The sequence below is a fragment of the Pongo abelii genome, chromosome 6, assembly GCF_028885655.2.
Source record: "Pongo abelii isolate AG06213 chromosome 6, NHGRI_mPonAbe1-v2.0_pri, whole genome shotgun sequence".
NCBI lineage: Eukaryota > Metazoa > Chordata > Mammalia > Primates > Hominidae > Pongo > Pongo abelii.
Window position 1 is genome coordinate 103825611 of NC_071991.2, and position 19487 is coordinate 103845097.

The following is a 19487-nucleotide window of genomic DNA, read 5'->3' on the forward strand; positions in this document are numbered from 1 at the left end:
AGTTATTAAGTCATGTGGGCAGAGTCCTCATGAATGGAATTAGGGTCCTTATAAAAGAGACTCCAGGCCAGGCGCAGTGGCTCATGCCTGCAATCCCAGCACTTTGGGAAGCCGAGGCTGATGGATCACTTGAGGTCAGGAGTTTGAGACCAGCCTGGCCAACATGGTGAAACCCCGTCTCTACTTAAAATACAAAAATTAGCCGGACATGGTGGCACATGCCTATAATCCTAGCTACTTGGGAGGCCAAGGCAGGAGAATCGCTTGAACCCAGGAGGTGGGGTTGCCGTAAGCTGAGATCGAGCAACTGCACTCCAGCCTAGGCAACAGAGTGAGATTCCATCTCAAAAAAAAAAAAACAGAGACTCCAGAGAACTTTCTTGTTCCTTCTGCCAGGTGAGGAAATAGCGAGAAGACTGCCATCACCAACCTCACCAGACACCAAATCTGCTGGTGCCTTGATCTTTGTCTTCCTAGCCTCTATAACCATGGGAAATAAATTTCTGTTGTTTAAAGTTACCCAGTTAGCTGGATTCAGTGGCTCAGGCCTGTAATCCCAATAATTTGAGAGGCCAAGGCATGCGGATCCCTTGAGCCTAGGAGTTCAAGATCAGCTTGGGAAACATGGCAAAATCCCATCTCTACTAAAAAATATAAAAAATTAGCTGGGCTGGTGGCCCATGCCGGTAGTCCCAGCTATTCGGGAGGCTGAGGTAGGAGGATCACCTGAGTCCAGGAGGTCAAGTTTACAGTGAACTATGATCACTCCACTGCACTATAGCCTGGGTGACAAAGCAAGACCTTGTCTCTAAAAAAAATTACATAAGGCTGGGCGCGGTGGTTTATGCTTGTAATCCCAGCACTTTGGGAGGCCGAGGCAGGCAGATCATGAGGTCAGGAGTTAGAGACCAGCCTGGCCAACATAGTAAAACCCCATCTCTACTAAAAATACAAAAAAAATTAGCCAGACATAGTGGCAGGTGCCTGTAATCCCAGCTACTTGGGAGGCTGAGGCAGGATAATCACTTTAATCCAGGGAGGTGGAGGTTGCAGTGAGCCAAGATCGCACCACTGCACTCCAGCCTGGGCAACAGTGCAAGACTCCATCTCAAAATAAAGAAAGAAAGAAAGCTACCCAGTTTATGGTATTTTGTTGTAGTCCTAATGGACTAAGACAGCAAGGTTCTCTTGGTTCCTCTGACTGACTCTCTGTAGTTCTTCTTTATCTCTGTATGGCTAGATTTCCCTTCTTCAACTCCCCATTGTAGCTATCTCCTAAAATTCAGTCTCCATTTTTCAGTCTTTCTACTACACTCATCCTTGTCTTGTCTACTTCTCTGCTCTCCTAAAGTCTTTTAATTGGTCGCATAGTTATACCTTCTTTAAATGTTGTTGTTGTATAGAACACTAACATGTACAGCTATAGACAAGATATTATATACAATGTATTGGTGAGGATGCAGCCCATTCAAGTCAGTGATCAGTTCAGAGGATGCTTTCATATTGGAGTTAAAGAGGGTATTCTTACTTAGGGTATACATATAAACAAAGCATTCTGAGAGAGGATAAGTGAGGATTATCTAAGGATGAGATTGTGCAGAGTTTAACTCTGATTGAGGACATTTCTAAACTAGTTCAATTAAGAGAGCAATAACTTAAAGGGAAAATTATATTAAAATTGAATAGCTAAACTTCGGGCACACTATGCAAGGTGCTAATTTACATATATTAAAAAGGCAGTTGTATTGGAGCCAATTAAAGCTATTTCTAGAGAATTCATCACAGAGGTTAAAAGTGTATTATTTATTTCACACATTTTCTTTAATAAGATTTTAATTCATTTAATATTACCTATGTTTATTTTGCTACATTTTTAAAACGTATATTTTTATCTACAAGCTTTAAGATTCTAAATTCTTTATATAAATCTTTTAGAATCTAAAGTACAGGTAAAAATTATACATTTATAAGATTACCAAATTTTCAGTCATTCCTATCAGACACTAGGTTTATCCTGGCACTTGCTGTCAGCAAATTCTCATAGCCAAAGTAAAACATTGAATTGTTTTAAGGAATGGAGGATGGAGAAAAGTGAAGTATAGCTTTTAAAAAAGTGAATTATTAAAAAAATAATTTTATCCAGTTTCAGGCAATTTTACTATTAAAAAAAAGTAAGCCCCCAATGCAATAAGTGATTTTAAAGATGTTGGCCCTTCAAATGGACTCCCTTTCCAGTTTTCCAATTTCTGCCAAAAGTGTCATTGTTTTCCTAGTCCACAGGCTTGACACCTTAGAGATTTCTTTGCCTTGCCCACTCTTTACTTACTGATATTCAGCTTGACTACAGTTATTATTCATTTTCCTTCTCTATTTTCAGAGCCACTGTCTGGTCTAGGACATGGATGCTGCGCATGGATAATGGCATGGCTTCTGCACTGATCCTCTGGCTCCCTGTCTCTCACTACTTCAGTGATTTCACCAGATGAGAATTTTCTGTGAATGCATGACTACTCAGTTGGAGAGTGCTCAAAGGCTTTCTGTTGACAGTGCTGTGGTTTGAAAGCTCCCTCAAAAACTCATGTTAAAATTTAATTTTGACAATAAGAGGTAGGATCTTTAACAAGTGATTAGGTTATGAGGGCTCTGCCTTCATGAATGAATTAATGAATTATTGTGGGATTAGTTATCTCAGGAGTGAGTTCCTTATGAAAGGATGTTTATCCCTCATCCTCTCTCTGTCTTGCACACTCACTTGCACTTCTGCCATGGAATGACACAGCACAAAGGTGCTCACACCCTTGGACTTTCCAGCCTCCAGAACCATGAGCCAAATAAACTATCCTGTATAAGTTACCCAGTCTGTAGCATTCTATTACAGCAGCAGAAAATGGACTAAGACAGCTGGTCATACAAAACCAAGCTGAGAAGCTGGGCTTTGGTTTCTTCCATTGTAATATGGCCATGCTAGTCTTAAGGGGTGGTTTTCAAACACTTAAGCAGCACAAAACATAAAACAGATGAAAAATAGAGCCACTCATATTAAAGTACACAAAGGAACCAACCTACCCACTCCCACCATTGCCCCTTCCTCATCTAAAGGAATTGCAGTTTCAGGGTTGCCAGATCTTCCATTTTTCAAAGGAAGATAGAATTCTGACTGTTCCTTTTAAAATCTAGAGATTTTTTTAAATGTTGGTAACTGTGATGGTGAATTGTATGTGTCACCTAGACAATGGTGGCAAGTTGTTTAGTCAAACACTGATCTAGATGTTGCTGTGAAGGTATCCTGTAGATGTGGTTAACATCTAAAATTGGCTGACTTTAGGCAAAGGAGATTACCCTCAATAATGTGGAGAGGCCTCATCCAATCAGTTAAATGCCTTGAGAGCAGAACACTGAGGTTTCCAGAGAAGATGCAATAAAGAATTCTGACTCAAGGCTGTAACACAAAAATCCTCTCTGAATTTCTAGCTGGTTGATTTGCCCCACAGATTTCAAACTTGCCAGCTTTCACAATCACATGAACCAATTCCTTAAAAATCATTCTTTCTCTCTGTCTCTCTAAATACACACACACGTATATGTATGTATATATGTATTCTCTATGTGTATATATGCATGCTTTCTGTACACATATAAACATACACACACACGTATACACATACATATATAGGCATATACATATTCTACTGGTTTTTTTCCTCTGAAGAACCTTCACTGATAAAGTAGCCAACTCAAATTTTTGTGAAACTCTGTGTAGGCCAAACAAATCACATACATGGGCCTAGATCCTACCTCAAGCCACCAATTTATAACCTCAGTCCCCCCACAATCCAGCCCATCTCCTCAGGCATTAATGTTTCATCCACACATTCCTTTCCCATGTTACCTTCCCAGTCAAATCCATTGCTTCCTAAAAGCATGAGCCAAGAGCCAAATAAACTTCAAAGCTCTTCTCTTTCAGGAAGATTTTATAATAATTTGACGCCATGATGATTTCCACACATTACTTTTAGTTTCTTCTACATTTAGCATTCATAGATTCTATGTGATACTTTATACTATGTTTATTTTTTATTTATTTATTTTTTGAGACAGGATATCACTCTGTTGCCCAGGCTGGAGTACAGTGGCATAACCTTGGCTCACTGCAGCCTCAACCAGCTGGGCTCAAGCAATTCTCCCACCTCACCCTCCTGAATAGCTGGGACCACAGTCACATGCCACCATGCCAGGCTAATTTTTGTGTTCTTTGTAGAGACAGGATTTTGCCATGTTGTCCAGGCTGGTCTCAAACTCCTTAGCTCAAGCAATCCACCTGCCTCAGCCTCCCAAAGTGCTGCGATTTCAGGTATGAGTCACCACACCCAGCCTTACCCTACATTTATAATCTTTTTAAATTGCTCTCAAATTATTATTGACTTTGTTTCTCAAATAATAACAAACATCTAACCTGTAGAGATTGTCTGCCATCATTCAGCAACTTGTAATGAAAACAAATTGCTCTAGAAATTAGAAGACATGAGTTCCAATCTAAACTCTGCTGTGAGTTTAAGGCAGAGTGACCTTGAGGAGGTCACTAAGCATCTCTTGGCTGGAGTTCCCTCATCTGTAAACCAAGATGGAGCTACTTAATGGCTAAAATGTACTTATTGGTTACCCTGTGTGAGATTCTGTTCTACAAGCTTTATGTATATTCATTCACTTAATCCTTAGAATTTGATAAGGAGGTACTATTGTATAGAATAAACAAAGGGGTAGAAATGTGAAGTTACTTGTCCAAGGCAGGCTTGCAAGCAATGGAACCAGGATTTGGACCCAGGCAGTCTGGTTCCTGAGTCCATGTTCCTAACCATTACATTAAACAGGCTCATAATGCATGCTGCATAATTCCAAGCAGCTCCAAAGTTCAGTAATACTACTTTTAAAATCACCTTCAGTATGCTCTTTATTATAAACATAAGGACCCAATAAATGTTTGCTAAAATAAGTCAACTACTTAATTTCAGGTTTGTTACCATGATGACCTATCAGGTTGCCTAAGCATAGTGGACTAGATTTGACCGAGACCATTTTCACAGGTCATCAGTTGTATTAGTCCACTTTCATGCTGCTGATAAAGACATACTCAAGACTGGGCAATTTATAAAGAAAAAGAGGTTTCATGGACTCACAGTTCCATGTGGCTGGGAAGACCTCGCAATCATGGTGGCAGGCAAAGGCGCGTCTTACTTGGTGGAAGGCAAAAGGCATGTCTCACACGGTGGCAGACAAGAGAGGATGAAGTGAAAGGGGTTTCCCCTTACAAAACCATCAGATCTCATAAGACTTATTCACTACCACATGAACAGTATGAGGGAAACTGCCCCCATGATTCAATTATCTCCTATGAGGTCCCTCCTACAACATGTGGGAATTATGGGAGCTAAAATTCTAGATGAGATTTGGGTGGGGACACAGCCAAACGATATCACCAGTGATGGGTTCTAATCTGATGGACTTTCAAGCACTAACTTGGCCATGAAATGCCTGTCTACATTTCATCCTATATTCATAATTTAAGTTACTTATGGGTCAGCTTTTATCAAACATCATTTGTTTCTTGTAACGTAAGATGAAAAGATGTCCCCAGAATTTGTTTCTATGGCAAGTCCTTTGAAAATGTATTACATGCTACTACTGATCATATAGTTGGTGCCAAAATAGGCAGTTCCAGCTGATGACACAACCCCAGAATATAAGAGGTAGTTTTGCCAATAGGAGCAGAAGCAGTGACCTTAAAAGATAAGAGTTAACCTGGGTATGGCAGATGCTGTCAATAAACCTCTCATATCCCCCTCTCCCTATGTAGAAGTCTTCAGAAAACAGTACCCACAAATACCAAAAGATTCTAACCTTAAGCACCTGTATCTCTCTACCCAACAGCATGTTCAGCCCAAGCTTAGGAGAGACCAGAAGTGCCAAAGAATTAATGTGCACAGAAGCAACCCCCAACCAATGAAGAATAAATAATCAACTTCCTTCTCCATCAACAGGCCAGTTCTGAGGCATGTTTCACCTATTTTCTTAGAGGATACCAGAGGAATTGAATCCTCATGCCCAGAGTGGTCATCATTATATCTGTTGTTGACTTCCCCCTTCTCTGTCTCACCATCTCATTCTTTCACCAGGTTTCCTGGGATTATTTCCCAAATAAATGACTTGCATTCAAATCATTATCTCAATTTTGGAATCCATCATTTTTAAGAAATTTAAACTAAGACACTGAACCTTCCATTCCATGTTTGTTCATTCTTATATCTCAGTTTTAGGAGCCGAGATCTTCAAATCAATGTGGCATCATACCCCCCCATATCAGCCATCTAATAGTGCTTTGAGTTTGCCACTTGGGGGAGCCACCAATTATGCATGACAATGCTTTGCAAGATTGTATAAATATACATTGAACACACACACACACGCGCGCGTGCACACACACACACACACACGAAGCAAAATAATTTGGAGCAACATTTCCCAAAATACATTCCAAGGAACAGTAGTTTCCACAGAATTTTCAATAAATTTTACTTGAAAAACCATCCTAATGTCAAATAAATTTTAGAAATGATAGGTTACAGAATAGAGGGATATTATATATACCATGATTCTGTTGTGCAAAGAAAAAATCACATCTATTTTCTATACCTGATCTCATCTTCTTTCAGGGCCTTCATTCCCACCAACAGGAAAAAATTAAACTTTCCATTTAAAAGTACCTCAGTGTTACCAATTTTGAAATGGTCTCTTTGGAGGTAAATACTTAGCTAAGTCAAAGTTCAAACTCCTGGCCAGGTGTGGCAGCTCACGCCTGTAATCCCAACACTTTGGGAGCCCAAGGTGGGCAGATCACTTAAGGCCAGAAGTTCAAGACCAGCCTGGCCAACATGGCGAAATCCTGTGTCTACTAAAAATACAAAAAAAAAAAAACAAACAGACAGGCATGGTGGCACACACCTGTAATCCCAGCTACTTGGGAAGCTAAGGCTCAAGAATCGCTTGAACCTGGGAGGCAGAGGTTGCAGTGAGTCGAGATCACACTACTGCACTCCAACCCGGGTGACAGAGCGAGACTCTGTCTCAAAACAAAAACAAAAAGTTGAAACTCCCTATCAGAGATTTTTCTCCCCTCTCAAACAGTGTCACCACCACCATCTCAACGTGGCTTCTGGGCACAGAGTGAAGTACACACATATCCTCATGGCAGATGGAAGACAAGGAGGGCACTCTGCTCCATATGCTGTCCTCTGAATGGCCCTCTATGCCCTTTGCTGAGGCAGACCCTCTGCCCAGCAGAATTACCTAGAGAGACTGTTAAGAATACAGATCCCCAACTCCTTTCTCTGGATGTTTTGATTCAGGAAAATTGGAGGGAAACCTAGGAATCTGTGTTTTTAACAAGTTTCCCAGAGGGTTTTGATGTAGCCAGGACATAAACTGGCATTTGTGAACCATTAGTATACCCCACCCTGTTTCCTACAAGCTTTGAACTTCATTCTGTACTGTGAAATAGACTCATAACCCATTATCTCACATTAAGGTGTATATACACGGTTTAGTATTGTCATCATCTTTATTCATTTTGAGGCATACAGGGGGCAAAGAATATAAGGTATCCACAGTGAATCTTGGCACTGTTAGCAATTTGGCACTGATACTGCAATTTAAATACGGTAATCACAGAATTTTCAAAACAGAACTGAGGAGACAAAAGGAGAAATAGGATCATCTGGTATTAATTCTGGTTATTTCAATACCATTAAGAAGGAGGAGATTCTAAGAAAAGCCACACAAAATCCCTGTGGGAAAGGAGAAGCAGTTTCATAAAGAAAGATAAAAAGATTTAAATATAATTTACTTTTACTAAAAAACACATCTAAAACCCTGAAAATTATATCTCATTTAAAAGCTGCTGATAAAAGAAATTTGCTAATATTTTTCTATAATTTTATACCTTAAACATTACATAAATTATTAGTTGTCTCTCTGGCATTTGTATAATAAAGGAGTTTATAATATCACACTTCTGAAGCATTTTTAAATTAAGTATCACATTTAATGAATAAATAGAATTTTTTATATCACTTAAAGTTGATTTCAACTAAATTTCCACCCCCAAGAAATCCTTACATTTCAAATCCTATCAAGTGAAATTTAACCTTATAAAAATCTGATCCAAAATATTATGTCAGCCTATTTTTTCAAGAATAATCTTTTGTATCAATCAGAACATATTAAATTGGACTATGGTTACAAACGATCCCAAGATTTTAACAGCTTGACCCATCAAAGGTATATTTCTTGCCCACATAAATATCCAACATGGGTCAGCTGGGGGTTCTACTGACCCCAGTGTCTCAGGAGCCAGGTAGACACGGTTCCATCACAAGTGCTTCCAAGGTCTCCACAGGAGAGGGAAGGAAACATGGCAAATTGTGACAAATTTCTTCTCACATTTCATTGGTCAAAGTAAATCACATCATCACCCCTAATTTCAAAGGGTGGGAGAATATAGTTGTACCTCCTGCCTTCTTGCAGGAAGATAATTGGAGTATGCATGACCGGCCCTATTGACTACCACACTTGCCTTTGGTTTTCATTTCCTTTGGACCTTGGCTCCATGTAATAATCCACACTGTTCCCCTGTCTGGGACTCATATTATCAATCCAACAAATTTATATTATCATATCACCAACAACAAACATTGAATTATTTTAGAACTATCATATTAAAGCAAAGTTTCCTTTCTTTTTCGTAAAAGCAGTATGTCTAGTACATCTAATTTAGGCAGAGTCAGGGTACTACATGTAAGTTTTTTTAAGAAGAGAAGTTGTGTCCAAGCGCAGTGGCTCACGCCTGTAATCCCAGCATTTTGGGAGGCCAAGGAGGGTGGATCACCTGAGGTCAGGAGTTCAAGACCAGCCTGGCCAACATGGTGAAACCCCGTCTCTACTAAAAATACAAAAATTAGCCGGGCATGGGGAGGGGTGCCTATAATCCCAGCTACTCAGGAGATTGAGGCAGGAGAATCTCTTGAACCTGGGAGAAGGAGGTTGCAGTGAGCCGAGATCATGCCATTGCACTCCAGCCTGGGTGACAAGAACTAAACTCCATCTCAAAAAAAAAAAAAAAAGGAGAAGTTGGTAGCCTGGCTGTGGCAGAGATGACTAGTTATTCACCAAAGACCGGCCCTCTGTCTCCACCCCATCCCCACCCCCACCATAGGTAGAGTCACTGCTGAACTGAAACCGAAGCTGTATTTCTCTTACCCCCATTCTCACAATAGTCAATGAAATTTTGATGGAAGCGGCATTTCCCACTGTTAGACCCAGCCCTAAACCTCCTGCACCATCCTCCACTCTCATCTTCTGGCCTGGTATTGATGCCTGAGGCTTTCTTGAAAGCCATGTGTTGAAGAAAGCAGAGCCCCTGTCATCCCAGTCTCCAAATGACTACATCACACAGACCTTCCACCAGTCTCCCTCCCTGCTGACAGTACATATAAACCTATTACAAAAAATAGTTTCATTTTTAAAGTTCACAAAAATAAACTTTTATTATGGTAAACTTTCATAGTGATGGGGTAGAAGAATAAATTGACAAAACACTTCAAAAGTGTGAATTTAAAAATTTCTGGGGGCTGGGCGCGGTGGCTCGTGGCTATAATCCCAGCACTTTGGGAGGCTGAAGCGGGCGGATCACTTGAGGTAAGGAGTTCGAGACCAGCTTGGCTAACATGGTGAAACCTTGTCTCTACTAAAAATACAAAAATTAGCCAGGCGTGGTGGCAGGCACCTGTAGTCCCAGCTACTTGGGAGTCTAAGATCTGAGAATCGCTTGAACCTGGGAGGAGGAGGTTGCAGTGAGCCAAGATGGCACCACTGCACTCCAACCTGGGCGACAGAACAAGACTCTGTCTCAACAAAAAAAAAGAAAAAAAATTTCTGGGGTTAGCCTTGACAATGACAAGTTCTAACAGTGTAATCCCGTAGCTACCTATTAATCTCTCTTCATGTTATGTGCACTGTCTGATTAGAACAGAATTTCCTGGTGACTGAAGGAAGAACTGCATCGTTATAGAACAGTTTGGAAAAGGCAACAGGGTAGGACTGCCAGTTTCTAGTTTTGTAAAACCCTTTACTTATCACTTCCACTCAACATAGAGACAAGATATAATCATGACATCAATGATTGTCTAATGCTGGAAGGCCATAATTCTAAGTGTCTCATGACAGAAGTAATTCATAACACATGAAATTAGATGTAGGATAGTACTTAAATTTTATCATATTCATAAAGTTCTATTATGCATAGTATTTTCTTGGCAAACATAATGCTATGGGTTTGCCAAACCTATTTTCTTTTCCCTCTAGTCACATAGATAGGCTGTATTTCCCAGCCAATCCCATGGTTAGATGGGTCATGGTGACAGAGTTCTGGCCAATGGAAAATGGGCACAAAAATGTGAGCCATTCTCAGACCGAATGGAGGACTCAAGGCCCAGGGGAAAATCAGAACCACCAACTAGAAGGAGGCAGGTCCAGAATGAATGATTAGAACAGCTCCTCTCCATCCAACCTGCATGGGACTATAGGGTGAAAAAGAAATATGCCACTGAGATTTTGTTACAGCGATCAGCACAGTTAGCATAACATAATGAATATGTTAAGACTATTTCATTTGTCTCAGAGAACTATGTCAAAGATTAAAACTGGCAGGGGTGGGGGTGGAACGTTAAGTATACTTGAATAAAGCCATGATTTTAAAAAGAAAGCAGGGGGTCTTTAGAGATGTACTGCATCCCCTCACCTACTCCCACTTCCACCCTGTTCAATTTGGTTCTTCGTAATTATTCACCAATGTCTACAAATGAAGGCCATGTTTCTTGCCATGGCCTTCACAGGAACACCCTGGCTTGACCACAGCCCACCCTCCTTGGGCCGCCTCTCCCATTCAAGCCTACTTAAGTGAATGAATTTCACTCTTCTGAACTTTGGCTGCCTTACACTATTCCCTCTCTGGAATGCTCTTTCCCCTCACCCCTGCCTAGCTGAATTGCGCTGTTCTCCCCGCCACTTCTACTGTGGACTTTCTGCTGGAAGGCTCAGTTGGAAAGGGCAGCATCCTGCTGTGACTCCTACAGCCCTTTCCCTGTACAGCCCGGAGGACACTTCTTACATGCCATGCTTTGTGATGATGACAGGTGCACATCTTCTCTGCCCTGCTAGGTTTCAAGTTCCGTGCACACAGAAACTCCATGTGCCATTACATAAGATGTTCAATAACAAATGCTTAATGAATGCATGAACACAATGCACTCATGGCATTCATTTATTGCATAAGTCAATGAATAATTGAATGGAATGCCATCAGCTTGAATGGGAGAACCCTTTCCCTCCAAATGAGTCTGAATTGACCGTGGCTCCCAGCTAATATAAAGATGGAGCCACTATGCCAAGGGCAGAGCTTGTGAGAGGCAAACCCAACAATTCCGAACTAGGCTCCACTTGAAACATCAAGGTTCACATGGAAAAGAGTCTGCAAGAATGTAGCAGGAAAAGGAGGGTGGGGTGGGCAAGGAACACTCTTAATTGTTTAAGAAAGTATGGCCAGGTACAGTGGCTTATGCCTGTAATCCCAGCACTTTGGGAGGCCAAGGCTGGAGGATTGCTTGAGGCCAGCAGTTCGATACCAGCCTGGGCAACATAGCGAGACCCATCTCTATGACAAATTTAAAAATTAGCCATGCATGGTGGTGTACCACCTCTAGTCCCAGCTACTTGGGAGGCTGAGGTGGGAGAACTGCTTGAGCCAGGGAGATGGAGGCTTCAATAAGCCCTGTTTGCATCACTGCACTCTAGCCTGGGAGACACAGTGAGAACCTGTCTCCAAAAAAAAAAAAAAAAGTATGGAAAGTAGCTTAAATCTTTAGGTAAAATTAACTTTTGACATTCACATACAGAAAAGTGATCATTGAGTGCACAAGCTTTGTATGTGCCAAGCTTCATGAACTTCCACAAACTGATCATAAGCTAGGCCGGCACCCCATCAAGAAACTACCAGCAACCCAGAAGCTCCTCCCCTTCAGGTTGTACATACTATTTTAAAAGAAAAGGAGGCAAGAGGGGAGGAGGAGAGAATGAAAAAGGCTGGAGGAATGGAGACTGCCCAGGCATCTATTTGAAAAGAAAATGAGAAACGCTGTGGCAGCAGAGGGGCACACCCGGGGGAACTCGAGCCCTCACTGAGACACACCCTGCAAGGCATTTCCCAATCTGCAGAAAATTCTCACTTGATTCAACAGACACACATGATGGGTAATTCCAGAAAATGCAGGCCAAGCTTTGGAGGCAAAAAGATTCCTCCTAGGTATAGAGCAAGGCAGGTAGAGATCCCTCCCTGTCCCGCCCCAGGTCCCTGCAGGAGCAAGTGCCCGTGGCCCGCAAGATCCTTGTCTACCCATCAGAGAAGAAAGCAGTGCAGAGGCCACTGGAATAAAGTTGATTTTTGCTTAAAAAGAAGAAGAAGGAGGTGCAGGGTCGTGGCCTCACAGCGACCCGGCTCACCCTCCTGAGGGCCAGGAAAGCACTTGGCTCCTGGCCAGCCCCACCACCCACTTCCCAGCCCCAGCCTGCTTTGCTCCTGTGCCCTTTTTCTGAACCTGGAGAGGCGGGGCACCCTCTTGGCTTCCTTCCAGCTGGATGTGACTCCTGCCAGACTCAAAGCTGAGAACCCAGGGCTTTGGAAGGAACAATGTTCCCTAAGAAGGCCTGAGAAGCAGCTCCTACTATAATCTCCCTTCCAGCCTCAGGACCAGGGATTTGAGGGCAGACTCCAAGCAAGCTGGTCTACTCAGTCTTCCTGTCTCCTAAGACCCTCTGCTATGCTCTTGAACAGGGAAAATCCTATGAAGGAAGGAAACAGATTTGGTTCAGAAACTACTCCCTTATTGCAATCAGCTTTGTCTCTGTCAGGATCATGGTGTGTGTGTGAGAGGTGGATGAGACAGTTAGGTAGGTGATTAGATAGGTGCATAGGTAGGTAGATAAAATTCCTTAGCAGCAAGCAGGTAATTCTGAAGGCAGGGACTCAGGGATGGGTCTGGATATCCATTCTACGGGAGGATTTCTTGCTCACAGGACATGGTACCAACGGTCTTTGGTCTTATATTTCAATCAATATTAGGAATGGAACAACAAAGAAAACTACTAAATTGGACCAAATAAGAGCTATAAAGGAGATGTTTCTAAAGCATTGTAGTTCCTTATAATGTCAAACTAGGTTCCCTCCTAAGTTCCACACCCTACAGACCATTTTCCTCCCAAGTTTCACATTGCAAGGTTTGAAGAGGAGGAAGATTGGAGAGTTTTACGTTACGTGGTTACATGGAAGGGAGGGGCTGTCTGGGTTTTGGTTAGTCTGGGAGGCTTTGGGAATATCACTCAGTACTCCCATTGCTTCTTGTAAATACAAAGGAATCCAATGGCTTCCAAAAAGAGAGACTCTATACAAACTAACCATTCCACCAACATTTATCAAGGCCCTAGCTTTGTATGTGGCAAGCACTGTATTAACCTCTGGGGAATACAGCGAGTCAATACAGAGCAGTCACTCAAAGAACCCAGTCTGGTAGAGGAGGCAGCCCAGTCACCAGCTATCCTCACCCGGGAGAAGTGCTATGATGTCTGCCACTTACCACCTGTGGCACCAAGGGCAAGCCACTCAACTTCTCTGTGCCTTGCTTTTAGCACCTGTAAGTGGAGATAATAGTAGTGCCTCTCTCCTTGGAAGGATGTGAGGATTAAATGAATGAATGTACTAAAGTTCTTAGATCAATGTAAGACTCAAAGAAAGTGCCATAAAAGAGTTTGTGAGCCAGGCACAGTGGTTCACGCCTGTAATCTCAACAATTTGGGGGGCCGAGGCAGGCAGATCACTTGAACCCAGGCGTTCCAGACCAGCCAGGGCAACATGGCAATATCTCATCTCTAGTAAATATACAAAAAATAAGCCAGGTATGGAGGCTCACACCTGTAGTTCCAGCTACTCGGGAGGCTGAGATGGGAGGATCACTTGAGCCCGGGAGGTCAAGCCTGCAGTGAGCTGAGACTGCACTACTGTACTCCAGCCAGAGCAACAGAGTGAGACCCTTCCCCAAAAAAGAGTTTCCGCTTATTGGTGGTGATATTGTTATTGTGGTGGTTACTATTGGGAGAAAGCTTCCCTAACCCTACGCTTTCCTGACCAGAAAGCCCTCTCAGTGGAGGTTACTCACTGTGAATACCAATGAAGGAGGAGCTGGTCAAATGGCTGAGGGGATGAGAGAAGGGGGAGGGAGAGGAGAGAGAATGAGGGGAGGGGATAGGACATAGGGAATGGCGCACAGAGGCACAGATGTGTTGGAACACAGAAGGTATGAGAGCAGAAATTGGTGGAATTCAGTCATGGAGGGAACTGGAAGAGGAGAATCTGGAAGAGAGAGTTAAGGATAGTTCATAAGGGATAAATCATAAAAGGTCTAAAGTATTATGCAGGCCGGGTGTGGTGGCTCACACCTGTAATCTCAGCACTTTTGGAGGCTGTGGCAGGTGGATAACTTGAGGTCAGAAGTTCAAGACCAGGCTGGCCAACATGGTGAAACCCAGTCTATACTAAAAATACAAAAATCAGTTGGGCATGGTGGTGCATGCCTATAATCCCAGCTACTCAGAAGGCTGAGACAGGAGAATCACTTGAACCTGGCAAGTGGAGGTTGCAGTGAGTTGAAATCACACCACTGCACTCCAGCCTGGGAGATAGAGCTAGACTCTGTCTCAAAAATAAAAAATGAAATAAAAATAAAGTATCACGCAAAGGATTTTGGATTTTTAAAAACCAATTTATAGAAAAATCTTTTCCAGAAATTTGTGAAGTGCTTACTACTATGTATTGGCAAAGTTTAACCAAACAAGGAAACAGAAAAATGTGCTCGATGGTCAGTTTCTGATACTAAGAATGGAGAACGAAGTGGAAGTTCCCATAGGGACCTAGATCTGGCTGTAGGTCCATGGAGTTGTGTTGACTGTGACTGATTTCCCATAGCTTCTTTTCTCAAAACCTGAAATGGCTTCCCCCCACCCACACGGCATAATAATAGCCTACATTCCTAATGGCATCAAGACTGTGGTACAGTCTCCTACAATCCTCCCTAATCCCACTTGTCCTTACAGTCAGAGGCCTAACATTTGGTTCTGGTGTCCACCACTCTCTAGCCAGCCAGAACTCAGGGGACAAATCCTGATTAGCTTAAACCATTTACATAATTCTATCCCCTTTCCTATTGATTGGCTGAGGTATCGATGGGCCCTTGCCACAATTCTGGCCAGAGACATAAGGGGACCCAGAAGACCTTTGGGAAAGTCTTCCTCTCTTTGAAAAAGAAACACACAAGATGGCATAGACTCTTCTTCCTCTGTGTGTCGTGTTGGTGCTTGATACCTGGAATTCTGTACCTTCTAGAGTCATCTAACATAATACCTTACATAGTACGGTGAGATAAGTTTTTGTTCCATTGAAAACTGAAGATTTATAACAACTTCCTATGAAATATGTAGGGTGGTTATTATCCTTTGGTAGATTAGGAAGCCAAAAGAAATGAAGGGGCATATATGAGGCCTAAAGAATGTGCAAGAATAAACCTAGGTCTCATGAATGTATGTGTTTCTACAATACCAGGATGCTTCTCTTAAATCTTACCAAATACAGACCAAAAAATATCAGGCACTGCTTCATAAAGGTTTGCCTTTGTGCTTGGACAACAAAGCAAGGTATGAAGGTGAACTAAACTGTCAGATTAGATTAAAATGCCTTTTTGCATTTTTATCACAATGTATAAACCATCTGAAGCTGAGCTAAAAAAATATATGAAAAGATGATCGTGCTTTTTCATGATGAAAGATTCCCTCGAGTCTGAGTGACATAGCTACTCCAACAGTAAATAACCAATAAGAGAGTTCCCAGCCAGTATGCCCAAAGCGGTGAGGTCCTTGGGGATGCATCCATTGTCTCACGCTTTGAGGAGCTTCCTCAGTTCACCCCAGTGTGCCATACACATGTCACCACTATTTACATGTGGCAACACATGAAATATGTATGGGAAGCACACACTTGTCTGGCCATATCTCTCCCCGTCTCTTGCACTGCTGTCTTTCTCAGACTCTCCATTTCAGTGAACTGATCTGTTCACTGTCCCACAGATGCCTTCTGGCTTGAGGACTTGCCCCTGTGATTCCTCTTGCCTTGAACCCTGGACATTCCCCTGCATATTTAAAACAAAAATTTTCAAATCTCACCCAAAGTGAACTCCTCCAGTAAACTGTTGGCTTGCATAATGAAAGTTACATCACACAGTTAAACCGCTTGGACTGCATATGCTAACGCATTGCACATGTTATTCTTTCCTCTGCATGTTCTGTCTCTCCAAGTAGACCATAAATAATCTCTCTGAAGGCCATTGCAAAGAGCCTTCCTCATAACAAATAATTAATTTTTAATGTCTATTAATCACCGATACTTCCTACTGTGTTCTTATTTTCTAAACTGTTCTATGTTGTCATTGCTGTGACCACCGATATGATATAGAAGGTCAGAGCCTTTGTGGTTTTTTTTTCCCCAACCAAAATGATTTCTATGTCCACAGATTCACAGAAGGGAAAAATAATATATTATTAAAACAAGATATTAATGAGGACTGAAGGTCTTCTAAATATTCTGGGAATATAAAATATTCTTACTCGTAAAGGATGCCTCTGCATGGAGGAAGTATCCACAGAGGAAGGAAATCTTTGCCATTACTTCTGCCTGGGAACATTTACTACAGATAGTCAAATTTTAGTGGCTATATTAAGATTTGGGGAAGAGCAGGGTACTTTTAATCTCAAGCCACCAATAAACCTGACGTATTTGCAAGTTTAGTCATAAAACAGAAAATCTTTTGCCTAATCAAACTTAGCTGAATAGTTCCTTCAGAAGCAGGCAGGGCCAAGAGGCTGAGTCTTGTGTTTCTGGAATAATGTGGTGTGTGTGTGTATGGGCAGTGCCAGACTGGGACTTGGCCCCCTGGAAGTGACTGAGCCAGGACAGGGAAGGGATCTATTGAATGGTCTGGGGAACAGAGCTGGCCAAGCTCATGGTCCCTCTGAGGTCAGCCCTCCCACCCTCAAACCTCCTCCCACTCCACCCACCCCCAGGAACCCTCCCACACACTCTGGGTAAAACACAGCTTGGCAAGCTCTCACATCATGGCTTGGTAGCTACAGTGTGTTGATCTTCCCTCAGGACCAACCAAGAAAGCCAGCCTTGGCGCTTCTAAAGCTGCCAGCCTCCTGAGGGAGTATTCCTATATTGGAATATACTTTGAGAAGCTGATCAGCCCCCTCTAAATATTTGGGAGGCAGCCTTTGAATTAAATTATTTGCCTGCTGATGTCAACTATTAGAGTGCTATTTAAAAGTTAAAACCCAAGAGGCATATGTAAAAGCAGATAAGTCAAATCAATCATTTATCTCGACATCAGAGTAATTCAGAGGAACTCTTAACTATATACCTCCAAGAGACTTGTGAGGTCAACTCCTTTCTATCTGCTGCCCTTGAAGCTCAGCTGGAGTCCCTCAACACCCCGATTGGAGGATAAACTCTAGCATACAGAATTCTGAGATGGAGGGAGGGGGCCCTGGTTCGGGATGCCTGGAGGTTCTGGAAAGAACTGAGGTCACCTGGAAGATACAACGCTGCTCTAAAAATGATTCAGGATGGCTTTTCGATGCATTCTCTACTCCCATAGGAATCAGGTGCCAACTCCCAGGATGGAATCTTCCTGTTGCTGTAACAGTGTTCAGCTCCCCGACTTCCCCATGATACCAGGCGACCTCCTTCTATTTTGTCTACAGTCAATTAATCAATATTGCTGACAGTAAGGCTCCATCCTCAACACAGGATATTTTCTGAAGCATTAATTTTTGTTTCAATAGTTGATCTTTGTTTGGAATATAATGTGTTACAATGTAGTAGTACTTAGTATTAAAATCAAAATACCTTTTTATTCATCTTTCAATTTTAATACTTTTAGCTTTTCAACCATTATTTGAAGGGTTACTTACTGCAGTATGTCACATTTATATACACACATGCACATGCTGCAGTGCTTTCAGTTTGAGCCAGTGATATTTTAGGCCCCAAACGCTCTGAAAAAATAGAGAAAGCTCTCACCAAGCTAAGGAAGTGAGCTCCCAGACCCCGCCTTTAAAAATTTTCAGCTTGATAACTTAGTCCTCAAGATGACTAGGTTTCTCTTCCCCCACCCCTCAGTTAGCGTGTGCAAACAAGGATTCTTTTGAATTCCCAGGAGGGGAATGAGTTTAATTTGACTGGTAAAAGTCTTCCTAATAGGACACCTAATACTGTGGCTCTTAGAACTAGCTACAAATATATTTCATATGTTTATGTCTCATAATGGGTAATTTTGGTTTGGACTTATGCCATTTTGTCTCAGTATCACAATATTTGAAAAATTAGTTCAAAGAGAAAAAAAAAAAGAAAAGAAAAACCATGGTAAACATTGCTGAGTCTCATACTCCCACCCTCTCTATGCTAACACAGGAAATGCATTTCTGACACTTTTAAAATGAGCAATCACACGTATAATCGACTTGGTTAAAACTTCCTTCCTGGTAACTGCAACACTTCCTCTGCATCTGGATATGAAGGGAGCCCCAAAAAAGCGGAAGAATTTAGACGCACACTAGGTAGGTTTGAATTTGTTTTGTTTTCAGAAATTAAACAAATGATCCTTCAGCATCATCGTCTCTGCTGCTTTATCAGGTATTGCTTCCTTCTATTTTTTGCTCTATGTGGGGTCTGACTCGGAATAGTGGCACTTCCTTCTCAGCTAGATTATTTTTATCTGAAACTGTTGTCGGTTCTCGAGATGATACTACCACAGAATGTCTGTGTTTCATTGTCTAGTCCAACCTGTATTGTGGATATCCACAAGGTTCCGGCAATAGTTTTGCAGGTGCATCACATTTTTGTTTTTGTTTTGGGAGGAAAAGCGAGGGCACGGCAGCCAGGCTTCATATTCCTACAAGTGCATGCTTCAAGATTACTGTACTTACAGTGTTTCCAACATCTTCTCATGAAAGGGGAAAGCTTCATAGCCTCAACCATGAAGGAAACCAGTGAGTATTAGTCAGCCTGTTTTCCTCTGCATCTTATAAGATCGTTTGGTATCACTGAGGCAGAAGTTATTGCTGTGTATTTATATGCTGCCTAAATTTGGACATGTTTTATTTCAAGTTAGTGTTAGTATCAATGTATCTTACAGTTCTCTTCTTTGTTAGTGATTCTATAATGTAGCAAAAGACCAAAATGAATGTTTTAAGCCACAAGAGACAGTTCTTTGGGACAGTTG

The 19487-nt window shown here is 41.9% G+C and overlaps 1 protein-coding gene across 3 annotated transcripts in view; it reads left to right on the top strand.

Annotated features, from left to right (window-relative positions):
* Positions 1-18588: 18588 nt before the first annotated feature.
* The window catches only part of PIK3CG (phosphatidylinositol-4,5-bisphosphate 3-kinase catalytic subunit gamma), a 43415-nt gene continuing 42516 nt past the window's right edge, over positions 18589-19487 (top strand). The window contains exon 1 of one of the 3 annotated variants that reach the window (XM_002818336.5): positions 18589-18822. The gene's annotated coding sequence lies outside the window, so the exon portion shown is untranslated. Of the gene's footprint in view, positions 18899-18925; positions 19255-19487 lie in introns of those variants that run through there. The other 2 variants (XM_002818335.5, XM_063726115.1) reach the window with 2 other exon arrangements.